The 13,977-nt window shown below is 47.7% G+C and overlaps 1 protein-coding gene and 1 long non-coding RNA gene across 3 annotated transcripts in view; one reads left to right on the top strand and one right to left on the bottom strand.

Annotated features, from left to right (window-relative positions):
• The first annotated feature begins 7 nt into the window (after positions 1–7).
• MPPE1 (metallophosphoesterase 1) overlaps positions 8–13,977 on the top strand; it is a 35,940-nt gene continuing 21,970 nt past the window's right edge. Inside the window, exons 1-2 of one of the 2 annotated variants that reach the window (XM_042031733.1) lie at positions 8–106; positions 4,508–4,605. The gene's annotated coding sequence lies outside the window, so the exon portion shown is untranslated. The remainder of the gene's footprint in view (positions 107–4,507; positions 4,606–13,977) is intronic. The other variant, XM_042031723.1, reaches the window with a different exon arrangement.
• On the bottom strand, positions 7,845–13,943 carry LOC121666348. The gene is made up of 2 exons (XR_006016647.1): positions 13,186–13,943; positions 7,845–8,122 (listed from the first exon to the last, which is right to left on the bottom strand). It is a non-coding gene; the product is annotated as an uncharacterized LOC121666348 (long non-coding RNA).

Raw genomic sequence — 13,977 nt, 5'->3', positions numbered from 1 at the left:
TGTCACTGCGCGCCCCGGCAGCGCCCCGCCCAGCGCAGCGGGGCGGAGAGAGGCGGCCGCCGCGGTCAATGGGGAAGGCGGGCTGGCTGCTGGGCGCTGACTTTAGGTGAGCCCCGGGGGCGGAGGAGGATCGGGAGAGGCGGGGGTACCGCGGAGAGCAGCGCCGGGGCCGCGCCGAGAGGGTGGGATGCGGAGAGCAGGGTGCGGGATGCGGAGAGCAGGGTGCGGGATGCGGAGGGCAGGATGCGCAGGGGGGACGCGGAGGGCAGGATGCAGGATGCGGAGGGCAGGATGCGCCGCGCCGCCATCGCCGTGGCCGTGCCCCGGCCGCCCCGCCTGACATGGCGCCGGGAGCGCTGTGCTGGGGCTGGGGCGCTCCTGTTTCCCCCGGGACGAGGAGGAGCCGCCGCGCTCCCAGGTCGAGCGGCCCCTCGGGGGCTCCGCTGCCCCCCGCTCCCCAGGGCCATCCCGCGGAACGGGAGCCCGGCTGTCGGCGTTACCGGGGCTTTGGGGGAAAAGCTGGCGGCTGGCATCGGCCATCTCGGGAATGAAAGGGAAAAAGTGTGGGAAAAGCGGCCCCGGGAGAGGAAAGGCAAGTTCAGGTTTTAAAGTTCAGTAGCTTGTTAGTGCTTGGGAGTTCAAGTGTGTGCTAAGAAATACACGGCCCTTTCCATTTTTCCCTTGTCTTCGTGTGTCATTTTGGATTTGTCAAGGATGAGAAGAGGAGAATTCAGACCCCACTGTTCTAGAATCCGTATAAGCCAAATTGCCATGCCGGCAGAGTAGCGAACAGAGCTAAGCGATTCTGGATCCGCCTCGTAGAAGGAGGGCAGCCCAGGATGAATGCATGCTTATGCAATAGAGCAGCCAGACTGTTGTGCTTAAAACACTGAGTGAGTGTTGGGAACACACACTTTATCTGTCAGAGTGAGGCTTTTCCAAATGGCTTGTTCTGACGCACACTTGGCATTGAATGGGAAAAAAGAGAGCCCAGGGACTGAGTCCATCAGCATAGATTTTGAAAGGGGCATTAAGTACAGAGAGTGTATGAAATTTGTTATTGTCTTTCAGCACCTGTTTTGTGGTTGAGAGTTTCATTTTCAGGGCTAGAATAGAACCGCTTTAGTGGCAAACAGGTTTGCATGAAGAAAATTGCATAACACCACCACTTACTATCTCTGAACACAAAATTAATAAATTTCCTAGAGACCAGGCTAAATTAAATTGACTTGGGTATTCTATTTAATACCTAAATCTAGATCTATTTTCTTTTATTGTTTATCTTTTAGGACGCAGATGACTTTGGGATGAGAGGGACACTTGCCACATGTAGTTCACAAAAATAATATACACTTTTTAAAATAAAACACTTGGACCTTTTCCTTCTAAAGCAAGGGACTGAACTTCATGGATTGTAGCACAAGAATTCAACTTCATTCTTTAAATTTCTAAGCTCCACCCTGGCAGTGGATGCCACAAAGACAGCAAGGCTGTCACTCTACTTAGTGAAATATTTTTTAGTCCCCATTTTGAACCAGGAAAAAAATGGTAAAAAAATCTGAGAAGGCGAATTAACTACTACACAAAGTGTGAAAGTTTGGTTCAAGTATGAAATGATGAAATTTTGTTGAATAAATTCTTACCAAATGTTTGTCAGTCTTTCTGCTGACTAATTGCTCTACGTCACTTGTTTCTTCCAAACACATATCTCCTTTGTTCTTATGTAAGATTAGTTTCCTTAAGTGCAATAACCCTACAAACATGCAATATAATTTGGACTAGTGTAGAACAGAATTGCTCTGGATTCTTCCTTAATCTGAGTTTCCTCTAGGCTGATAGGAAATTTGTACTTTTTATTGCTGCCATAGCACACGGTGGCTTCAGGACCTTCCAGAGAGTTTCTGTGCAGGGCCAGATATGTAAATGTATTTCATGGTGAGATGAAGTATAGACATTGCTGAGATGTAGTATAGACAATTTTGGTAAAAAAGAAAATGTACAGTTAACCCTGGCTTTGCGTTCTAGGAAGCATATCAGGCCATGACAAAAGTGTTTTCTGTATTTTTCCTTGAAATACAAAGTTTTAGTTACTGAACTCACCATCAACAGAAGTCTATACCTATTGCTGAAACAGGCTAGATCCTATTCTGATGTAGTGCAGATGGTTTCTTCCTGTATGCCTCGGGTCTGCCTCAATGCCTGGAGATTTGTTGTTAGTAGGCTGCCACAGGGGCATTTGGAAGGCAGTTTAAGGCATGTTTTGGAAGCAGGCAGTGTGAATAACAATGTAGTAGGCAGGATGCACAAGTATCCCCACTGAAGGTATCTACAGAAAGTTACACACACATCACAGAGAAGTACTGTTGCAAACACAGAGAAGTGCTCTCCTCAATATTTTTCTAAGCAGGAGTATGTCCTCTTTCTAAGTGATGTCTGGAAAACAAGCATTTGGACAGTAGAATTTCCCCAACCTTCTCTTCTTTCTGGTGGTAAAATATTGATAATAGGGTCACCAGGCTGAACCTGAGAGGCTAAAATATCTGAATGATATTTTACATATTTATTCTCGGTTTTTACAGATTCATTGCAGCTATGTGGCTCATGCAGGTAGATTTAAAACAGAACTAGAAGGCCAGCAAAGAACACTTCTTAGAAAATCAGTGACTGCAGCTAGTATTTTAAGACCTTCCAAAATATTTTGCAAAAACATACAGCTGCCTGTAAGGCCTATAAACGGTAATATTTCTCTTTATCAATCTCCTAGTCCATGACAACTGTGTATTTATTACTTTTCTGAAGTTTTTTTCAAACCTTCCTTAGCCTAGACCTGCCCAGGCAGTGTGAGCTTCCTCATGTGAGCTGCTGGCTGATTTTGAATATCCATTCACCTCTGAGCAGGTTGAGGCTGCTCTCTGCCTTGCTGGATCAGACTCTCCGTTCATCTTTCATAACTGCCAAGGTCTTTCATAACCTCTGATCTTTCATAACCCCAAACACTAGCCAGTTCCTCTCACATGCCTTTTGTAACCTACACACACACCACGTGTTTAATCTCGTCCATTTGGAATAGGCCCATCCTGATGAACCTGAAATACAAGTGTTTCCTGGGTGCTTTGTCTGCCTCAATTTTCCTGAGCCCCAGCCAGATTTATGTGGATGTTGGACTTCCCTCCCTGAGACAATGAATGCTCAGTGGAGAGGAAAACCTGTTCTCTCTAACGCCAGAAGAGAAAAGGGAGCCTAGTCATGGATTTCTGCTCTCCCGGGGTGTGAAGCCCTAATTGATTAGGTGTGGCTGAGCTGGGGGTGGCAGTCTCCTTCCCTTCCCGTCCTCAGCCGCTCTGTGCGCCACGCAGGGGTCCCCACTGCGGTCTGCTCGGAGCAAACCCCAGGCTCACTCGCGGGGGGAAGCTGCTGCAGCTGGAATTGCTTTAATTCTGCCTCAGCAGACAGCTTGCCATTCTCTCCTTCGACAGTAATTGCAGGCTGCAGTGATGCCATAAAATAGGTTGTAGTTTTGCAGAGAGGGTGACCTCACTGTAGCTACCCGTCCGTTGACGTGGAATCCTCAGATGCTTTCCAGTGAGGATCTTTGTCGCTTCACGGGCTTGACGGATCTTTGTCACTTCATGGATTTGATGGATGGATTCCTAATAGGGAATAAAATGGGAGGACAAGTGTATAACAACTTTGATAAAAACAGAGGGGGGGAAAAAAAAAAGGAAGAAATCTTTTACAGTTATTAGCCTGAGTGCGAAAGAGCGTTTCCTCAGCGTGACAGCCAGAGGCTCGCTGCACTGTTATTAAAGCACTTCAGTGGGAATCCATGCAGATGGCTTTTTTACCCAGCATAGGATTATATTGGATTACTCATATAAAATTGTTGTTTACCGTCTCTAGCCCTTTTCCCCAGAGCTTTTATCAGGAATCTCACAAAGCATGTAGTTTGAGCCTGCCTTTAAGAGGTAACCCAGATGAGAAGCCTTTTGTTTGTGTAAACTGCTACAGTGTTGTAGTTTAATGTAATTTTAATGTTGCAATGAGAGATTTTATACCTGATAAAATGGGCTGTTTGGCCCAGATTTTCCTTTTGCCTACAAGGAGGGAAGTTAGACCATAAGGAGATGCTCTCTCTTGTTGCTGGACTCCCCAGAAGAGCTGTGGTGATCCCACTTCTGCTCCATCAGAGACAATCAGGAATTCTTAACACTGGCACAGTTTTTTGCAATGCTTGCTAATGAGTCGTTTATGGCATAATGCTTGATTAACACACTGTTCTGAGTGGTGTATGAGGTATTTCTTGTGTTCCCTTTCTGTCATGCAGAGCCATACTCTGACCATCTTTCTTCTTTATGTCCAGAAGGCCCAGGGATCACTGCTTAGACATGGTCCACATCTTCCCTCCTGCCACAAACTAACAAACTGTCTCAAACATGCAGTACAAGGCTCTCCCTTAAGATCTACCCTGGGGGTTGGTTATAACAAGGAAATTTTTTCTCACTTCAAGGTCCAACAGACAGCTCTACTGGTAAAATGGCATCCTTCAGTTTTTTCTGGAGTTTTCGGACTGGCTCTGTCATCCTGGGAAATTTTCCCTTCCAGGAGGTATGGCTGCAAGAACTTTCCTGAGGTGCAAGTGCCTTTGATTCTACAGCAAGAGATGTTTTTCTTTTCTATAGAGCGTTCTGTGACAAGGTAATACAGTCCCAGGCTGTTATTCTTTTCCCTAGACCACACCTGTACGTGTAAAATAAAAAGGTGTTTTTCCCTGGCCTTGAAGGAAGAAGCAGCAGGCTGTCTCTGCCACATGCACGCCAGTCTTGTTTTTTGATCCACGGAAGACACTGAACATTATCCACTGAAAACAATGTAACTTGATGTTTCTGTCACTGAAGGAGATACAGAACTTCTGTCAGTGTGCTGTGACAGGAATGCCTGCAGCCTGATTTGGATTAATAAGTATTATCTCTGTTAGATTTTGTCAGCTTTAAGATTCACTTTCTCATCTATTATGAGAAAATATTTTTTGTTTCCAGTTCTGCAAACAGTCACCTTTAATCTGACCATGTCTTGGTGCTTTTCCTCTTGATATGCAGGAAATGTTCATGAACTGAACCCTGAACTTTTGCTTTTAGCAAAAGTGGCTGTGCTGAGGCTTGGAAAAGCCAGACTGCTTCTCCCTGTTTCAGGGAAGGCTCCTGAACACAAATGGGATTATTACTCTGTGACCAAAGATCTAAACAAGATGTGGAAAGGGCTGTTTTCCCATGTTGGCCATTTTGTTCAAGGTTGTTCCATGATTTTTCAACTGGCATTTGTCTGTGAGACTGGCAGCCCCGATTGTACCACAGAACATACCGGGCAGAAAAATCACGTTAAGTCTTGCCATCTTCCAGACTGAAATGGACTCAGGAAGAAGTCACTGCTGACACAGCTGATGGATGGAATAAAAGAGATTAATTTAGGGCAGGTGAAATTTGTATATGATTTACAAAGGCATGAAGATTTTTATAGGAAAATTTTAATTCCTGAAAAATCAGATGAGGATGGTAGCTCTCTGAGGGTTGAAAGGACACATATTGTCCTTTAGTCCATGTAGAAAAAAGGCTACACTTGGGAGTTATTGTAGGGTTGCATCAGGTAATCCCATGCTTATGTGTTTTCTGACAAATCAATGATTTTGGTGCACATGTAGCTGAAGAAGAGTGCAATGGGTCACATTCCTGCTGTTTGGCAGCAAGTAGCAGGCTCAGCACCGCTGGAATCAATGACAATTTCATTTGTGTGAGCCAGCATGAAATGTGTCTTTGTTCATACCAAACTACATTAAAACAAAAATGCAAGGAAACAAGAATGTGTTCAACAAACGAGCTGAATAATAGTGCAGGGAAATGTTTCTGCTGTAATTGTTTACAGTGAAAAGTATCCCAGTGGCATTTCATACATTCACTGCCACAGAGAAGTTTTTAAAAAAGCTTGTATTGTTAGGATCTTTGGAATCATGTTTCCTAATCAAGTACACATCAGTCTTTTATCATTTGTATAAATGATGGGGTTTTTTGTATACACGTAGGCTAACATTAGGTTTTGATTTTGGATGCTTCAAAATCTGATGGCCAGTGCTACCCACCAGCCTTAGGCCAATTTTAAAAATTGATTGAGTATCTTTAATTTGGAAGAATGGATGCTCATTTTGAAGTGGAGCCTCTCAAAATCAATGGCCGTTTTGAAAATGTCTGCTGATAATGTGCATGATTAAACCAACAAGAGCTTCAGCTGTAGCTTTTCCCAAGAGGATCAAGATACAAGTTGGGGTTTTTTTGGTGTCATTTGGATGGATCAATGCTAGTTTGACAAAATCTGCATCTTACACAAACTCCTTGCAGGTCTAGCAGCATAGATGAGAAACTTGGCTGTTGTCTGCTTCCTCCGTCTGTCTTCAATTCCCCTGCCAGGCACGGAAAGGTGGGAAAGAACGGGGCCCACTTTCTAGGTCAGAAATCAGGAATTCTTGTTTCCCTTTTAGCTCTGTTGGTCTATTTCCCAGGTTTTTTGTGTTCTACTAGTAATTTCTGAGTTTTGAAACTATTTGGGTCTTAAAAACTGTGCCTAGCTGCCTCGTCAGCTCCTGGGTAAGCAGGAGAGCAGCAGTGTGCCCAGAACTGGTTGTGTTGGTAGAAGAGCTGGGGAAACTGAGTCTGCAGGTTTTACACATGAGAATCACAGAATGGGTCAGGTTGGAAGGGACCACAGTGGGTCATGTGGTCCAGCCTCCCTGCTCAAGCAGGGTCATCCCAGAGCACATAGCAAAGGATTGTGTCCTGATGGCGCTTGAATATCTCCAGCAAGGGAGACCCCACAGCCTCTCTAGGCAATCTCTTCCAGTGCACGGTCACCTGCACAGTAAAGAAGTTCTTCTTCATATCTGGGTGGAACTTCCTGTGCATCAGTTTCTGCCTTTTGCCACTTGTCCTATTGCTTGGCATCACAGAGAACATCCTGGAGACTCACACTTTAAATATTCATACACATTGATAGGGTTTCCTCTCAGTCGTCTCTTCTCCAAGCTGAACAGGCCTGGCTCCCTCAGCCTCTCAAGTGGTCCAAGACTCATCATGGGCTTGTTTTCTCTGCTACTTCTGACCTAAGTTGCTATTTGAGTGCTGCCTGGTGCTGCCTTTTCTATGCTCTAGTTTCTGCAGAAGTCCTGAATTAATCCATTTGGGCTTTTTGCTTTACTGCTACACTCACAGTATTTAAAATACCCCGAACAACCCCAACCCAAAAGCAAACACCTGGGTACCATAGGAATGTAAATCCTATTGAGCCTTGCACACACTTTGTACAGTATTATTCCTTGATATTCAAGTGGTCTTGCCTTGTATGGTATAAAGTGATTATGACATTCCCAATATTGAGGAAACAACTGTTATCCTACTGGTACTGTCTACAGTGCGATACTGGTATGCAGGATACGCTGGATTCCACTGTGCTGATCTCTCTCCACCACACTTACACTACAGCTTCTTTGTCACTGGAAAAATTATTTCTGAAGTAATTTTACAAAGTTTTGCAAAACATCAGAATCTCTATTATATATCAGAGTGCATTTTCTTCTAAATCAGTAACATAGATTCATTGAAATGTTGGCCTGGAAGGGACTTGTTGTCTACTTGCTCTGTGCCACTGTGCTGTGTGTATTAGGTATACCTGTATTCAAAGTCATGCCTGATCATTCTCTGATGTGTTTATTAAAATATATGGTGAGGAAGAACTACATGTATTTTTCTTTGATATCAAGAAATTTTCCCTCTCATCCAGTTGAAGGGATGAGAGATGTCTACTCTGTTAGACAGTAACTTTATTTCTGCTCATTCTCCTCTGGAGGACATGGGAAACAATTACTACTGTCCCTTACAATAACCAAAGATAAAGTCAGTTAAAATGATTCTGATTTCAACACCTCCTGATACGCTGTATTTTCTTCTATATGTAATTTTTATTCCTGTTTTACAGACTCCTCAGGACCTCACCTGAGACCTTGTTTGTGTTGGATAAGCCAGAATAAAACTGAGTAATTGCATCTCAGGGTATTGCTACTTCATCTGAAAATGGGACTTACCTTTCTCTATTGTCTTGGTTTTGAAAGACAGGTGTCTGCTAAGGAAGGCAGAAGCCTCCCTTGAAGTGGCAGATATAACCCTTTTTCCTTCGACTTATTATAATTTTGAAATCAAGGGCCTTTAGGCAAAGATGTGGGAAATAGGAATAACAGTTCCTTACTATATATATATATATATACATATATACATACATACATATATACATACATACATATATATATATATATATATATAACCAGTCAAACAAACAGCAATAACTCTGGCAGTAACAGCAATCACAAACCCAGTCCCAGCCTTCTCGGCTGTCGGGCCCTTTCCCCTCGGGTGCAGTTCCGCTCGCAGCCGGCAGGGGCGCTGGCGGCTCCCGGTGAGCAGGGCAGGTGCGATGGTTCCCCCGCGGCTGCAGGGGGCGCTCCGGAGCGAGCTCGGGGAGCACGCGGCACTGGTGCCCTGGGATCCCGGGAAGGGATGGAACAAAGGCTTCACAAACCCCACACGGCTGGCTTCGGTGTCTGGCCGGACTCTCGGGAACAGCAGGCTGGAGCGGCAGGCTGGAACGGCGGGGACGAGCACAGATCCCAGAGGACAGACGAGACGTATCCAAACGGGGAACCCCCCGGAGGCCCAGGCAGGCAGGGCAAGCACGGCTACAGCGCAGTGAAAGCTCGAAGCAGCAGCGGGGCAGGGCGGCCACAGCCCAGCCTCCAGCAGGGCAGGGAAAACAGCTTTTGGATCCTGGCGTTGTTTCCAGCAGAAAAGAAAAAAAAACGGCCGAAGAAGAACCAGCAGCTCCTTTCTCTGCAGCTTCTCTCTCCGAACTCGAGAGCGAACTGACCCCACACCCAGGTGAAACAAAAGGGTAGCCAGGTCTTTTGTTTGCTCTCAAGCACCCAGCAGTTTATCGTCTTAGTAACAGAATGGGGGAAAATTCCTTTAACAGGAAAAAAAACTAGGCCTCTTAAAACCCCAACATTATCCACCCCGAATTTTTTCCCATACTAACATGTTACATGAAACTTAACCCTTTGAACCATATAAATACATGCATCACTCGAATTATATACATATATACATGCTGATACTGATACAAGTACAGAGCCATGGGTAGTTCACCCTAAAACAAGGTCCCCTTGAGGTAAGCATCGGGTCTCTCCATCCCTTTGCATCACCCACCAGGTGCAACCTGGTCCCTGAGCAAAAACGACCCCACGGATGGGTTTGTCTTTGCTCAAGGCAGACTTAACTTAAACAGTTTTTCCAAGCATACCTCTCATGTGCACCACTGGAACCTTATCCCCATCTGTTGTTTGTAGGGATTCGGATTGGGCAGGGCCTGCTCGGCTGGTGGAGCCTTGGGTGTTAACTGACCAGGTGGCTCTTGCTAAATGCACCTCCCAGTTTTTGAAAGTCCTTCCACCAAGTGCCTTCAAGGTGGTTTTAAGCAGTCCATTACACCGCTCAACCTTCCCAGCTGCTGGTGCATGGTAAGGGATGTGGTACACCCACTCTATGCCATGTTCTCTAGCCCAGGTGTTTATAAGGCTGTTCTTGAAATGAGTCCCATTGTCAGACTCGATTCTCTCAGGGGTGCCATGCCTCCAAAGGACTTGCTTTTCCAGGCCCAGGATGGTGTTCCGGGCAGTAGCATGAGGCACAGGATAGGTCTCCAGCCATCCAGTGGTGGCTTCTACCATTGTGAGCACACAGCGCTTGCCTTGGTGGGTTTGAGGCAGTGTGATGTAATCAATCTGCCAGGCCTCCCCATACTTGTATTTGGACCACTGCCCGCCATACCACAGAGGCTTCACCCGCTTGGCCTGCTTGATCGCAGCGCATGTCTCACAGTCATGGATAACCTGGGAGATACTGTCCATGGTTAGATCCACCCCTCGGTCTCGTGCCCACTTATAGGTGGCATCTCTGCCCTGATGACCTGAGGCATCATGGGCCCATCGAGCTAGGAACAACTCTCCTTTATGTTGCCAATCCAAGTCTATCTGGGACACCTCTATTTTTGCAGCCTGATCTACCTGTTTGTTGTTACGATGTTCTTCGTTAGCCCGGCTCTTGGGAATGTGAGCATCTACATGACAGACCTTCACGGATAGCTTCTCTACCCGAGTGGCAATGTCTTTCCACTCCTCAGCAGCCCAGATTGGTTTTCCTCTGCACTGCCAGTTTGCCTTATTCCACTTTTCCAGCCAACCCCACAGAGCATTGGCTACCATCCATGAATCAGTGTAGAGGTAGAGCTTTGGCCACTTCTCTCTTTCAGCTATGTCCAGAGCTAATTGAACAGCTTTGAGCTCAGCAAATTGGCTTGATCCACCTTCTCCTTCAGTAGCCTGTGCAACTTGTCATGTGGGGCTCCATACAGCGGCTTTCCATTTCCGGCTAGCGCCTACAATTCAGCAGGAACCATCAGTGAAGAGGGCGTATTGTCTTTCACTCTCTGGTAGCTTGTTATATGGTGGGGCTTCTTTGGCACGCGTCACCTACTCCTCTTCTTCTTCAGAAGATAACCCAAAAGTCTCACCTTCCGGCCAGTTCGTAACTATTTCCAAGATCCCAGGGCGACTTGGGTTTCTAATTCGGGCGCGCTGCGTGATGAGGGCGATCCATTTGCTCCAAGTAGCGTCGGTGGCGTGATGCGTGGAGGGAACCTTTCCTCTGAACATCCACCCCAGCACCGGTAGTCGGGGTGTCAGGAGGAGTTGTGCCTCTGTGCCGATTACTTCTGAGGCAGCTTGGACTCCTTCATAAGCTGCCAGGATTTCCTTCTCTGTGGGAGTGTAGTTGGCTTCAGATCCTCTGTAGCTTCGGCTCCAGAATCCCAGTGGTTGACTCCGAGTCTCACCAGGCACCTTCTGCCACAGGCTCCAGGACAGACCATTGTTCCCGGCTGCAGAGTAGAGCACGTTCTTCACCTCTGGTCCTGTCCTGACTGGGCCAAGGGCTACCGCATGAGCAATTTCCTGTTTGATCTGGGCGAAGGCTTGCTGCTGTTCAGGGCCCCAGTGGAAATCATTCTTCTTGCGGGTAACCAGGTAGAGAGGACTCACGATCTGGCTGTACTCGGGAATGTGCATCCTCCAGAAACCTATGGCGCCTAGGAAAGCTTGTGTTTCCTTCTTGTTGGTCGGTGGAGACATTGCAGTGATCTTATTGATGACCTCAGTGGGAATCTGACACTGTCCATCTTGCCACTTTACTCCCAGGAACTGGATCTCTCGGGCAGGTCCCTTGACTTTGCTCTTCTTGATGGCGAAACCAGCTTGCAGGAGAATTTGGATTATTCTCTTTCCTTTCTCAAACACTTCTGTTGCGGTGTTCCCCCACACAATGATGTCATCAATGTACTGCAGATGTTCTGGAGCCTCACCCTTTTCTAGTGCAGTCTGGGTCAGTCCATGACAGATGGTGGGACTGTGCTTCCACCCCTGGGGCAGTCGGTTCCAGGTGTACTGCATGCCCCTCCAGGTGAAGGCAAACTGGGGCCTGCACTCTGCTGCCAGAGGAATGGAGAAGAATGCATTGGCAATGTCAATAGTGGCGTACCACTTCGCTGCTTAGGACTCCAGATCGTACTGGAGCTCCAACATGTCTGGCACGGCAGCACTCAATGGTGGAGTCACTTCATTCAGGGCACGGTAGTCCACAGTCAATCTCCATTCCCCGTCAGACTTGTGCACAGGCCAGATGGGGCTGTTGAAGGGTGAGTGGGTCTTGCTGACCACCCCTTGACTCTCCAGCTCGCGGATCATCTTGTGGATGGGGATCACAGCATCTCGATTTGTCCGATACTGCCGGCGGTGCACTGTCGAGGTGGCAATTGGCACTCGTTGCTCTTCCACTTTCAGGAGCCCAACTGCAGAAGGATTCTCAGATAGTCCAGGCAGGGTGTTCAATTGCCTAATGCCCTCTGCCTCCACAGCAGCAATCCCAAATGCCCACCTGAGTCCTTTTGGGTCTTTGTAATAGCCATTCCAGAGGAAGTCTATGCCCAGAATACACGGGGCCTCTGGGCCAGTCACAATCGGATGCTTTTGCCACTCCTTCCCAGTCAGGCTCACCTCAGCTTCCAAAAGGGTCAACTGCTGTGATCCCCCGGTCACCCCAGCGATGGATACAGGTTCTGCCCCCACATGTCCCGATGGCATTAAAGTACACTGTGCCCCAGTATCAACCAATGCATCATATTTTTGTGGCTCTGATGTGCCAGGCCATCAAATCCACACCGTCCAGAAAACCCAGTTCTCCTGTGCCTCTTCCTGGCTAGAGGCAGGGCCCCTCTAGCCCTGGTTATCATTCTTTCCCTGGGTGTACATGCTCGAGGTACCTTCAAGGGGATCCGACATATCATCCTCCTTTCTGTAATACCTGGCAGCTCGGTCACGGGAGGCTGAGGCTACTTTCACCTTAGCGGAACCCCCTCGGTTAGTGCCTCCCTCCTTGAGTTCATGCACCCGCGCTGCCAGGGCAGAGGTGGGTTTCCCATCCCACCTTCTCATGTCTTCCCCATGCTCACACAGGAAAAACCACAGCTCAGCTCGTGGGGTGTACCCTCTCTCTCTAGCAGGGGGACGACGGGCTCTGACTTGGGGGCCTGTGACTCACACTGGTGCCACACTGACCTTCTTCATCTCTTCCCTCATCTCCTCCCTCATCTCCTCTCTCATTTCCTTCCTCATTTCCTTTATCTCCTCTTTGAGGCCCCAGAACCTGACATGGCCCCAGACACTAGAGATCCTACCCCAGAGCCTCATCCTGCCCCAGAACCTGCCACGGCCCCAGACACTAGAGATCCTGCCCCACAGCCTGACACAGCCCCAGACACTAGAGACCCTGCCCCACAGCCTGATACCGCCCAACAGCCCACCTCAGAAATAGACTACCTGAACTGGGTGGGGGTACTGGCGAAAGGGATGCAGGAAATGTGCCAGGAGATAGGCCAGGTGCACTCAGGACCTCACCTGAGACCTTGTTTGTGTTGGATAAGCCAGAATAAAACTGAGTAATTGCATCTCAGGGTATTGCTACTTCATCTGAAAATGGGACTTACCTTTCTCTACAGCACCATTGCCCTGCTGGCTGGTACTATCCCTCCCAGTTTTATTTTTTCCTTGCTGCTACTGTAGCTAGTTACATCCAGCTGTCCTTTTACCAAGAAGTGACCTCGTGGTTTCCACAGTATGAACTGTCTGTTGCCAATTCACTCCATGTTAGCTGACTGAAGTAGCAATTTTGGTGCCAGGGAATTTGGAGTCAAGGTGACTTGTCACAGGCTCCAGCAATTAGCAGTGTTGGGTGGCTGCTTCTATGGAACCACTACAGAAGACTTCACAGGCAGAATTCCTGGCAGCAGGTAATACCACGGGCATATCCTTCCCTCACATGGACTCTCAGGTTGCTGCCAGCCTCAGAGCTGGGATCTTGTGTCCATTCAGCTCAGCACAGCGAAGGCTGAGCTGAATATAGACAAGGCTTTCACCTTTCACTGTGACCCCTGTGTGAAGTTCAAGAAGTTGACTGGATGGGTGACGGGGTTGAGAGTGGAGGAGGAGAGATGCCAGGTTGTGCCCTGGAGCCAGAGGTGTGTGACACTTCCCTTAATCTGATTGCAGTTACAGTTCCCACTTGCAGCCTAACCTGACCCGTCTCCTGCCATGCTTTTGGTCAGCTGTGGACTCACAAGGAGGCAGTGGTGAGCTCCTGTCATCTCCACACCCTCTTCCCAGGCACAACAGGCTGAGAAAGCTGGGGCTGTTCAGACCTCACAGCAACCTTCCAGTATCCAGGGGCCTACAGGGAAGCTGGAGAGGGACTCTTGGTTAGGAGCTGTGGTGATAGGACA

The sequence above is a fragment of the Corvus kubaryi genome, unplaced genomic scaffold (assembly GCF_017639235.1).
Source record: "Corvus kubaryi isolate FWS band 111438036 unplaced genomic scaffold, C.kubaryi_AGA036_p1.0 132, whole genome shotgun sequence".
NCBI lineage: Eukaryota > Metazoa > Chordata > Aves > Passeriformes > Corvidae > Corvus > Corvus kubaryi.
This window is presented reverse-complemented; position numbering and strand designations above follow the sequence as displayed.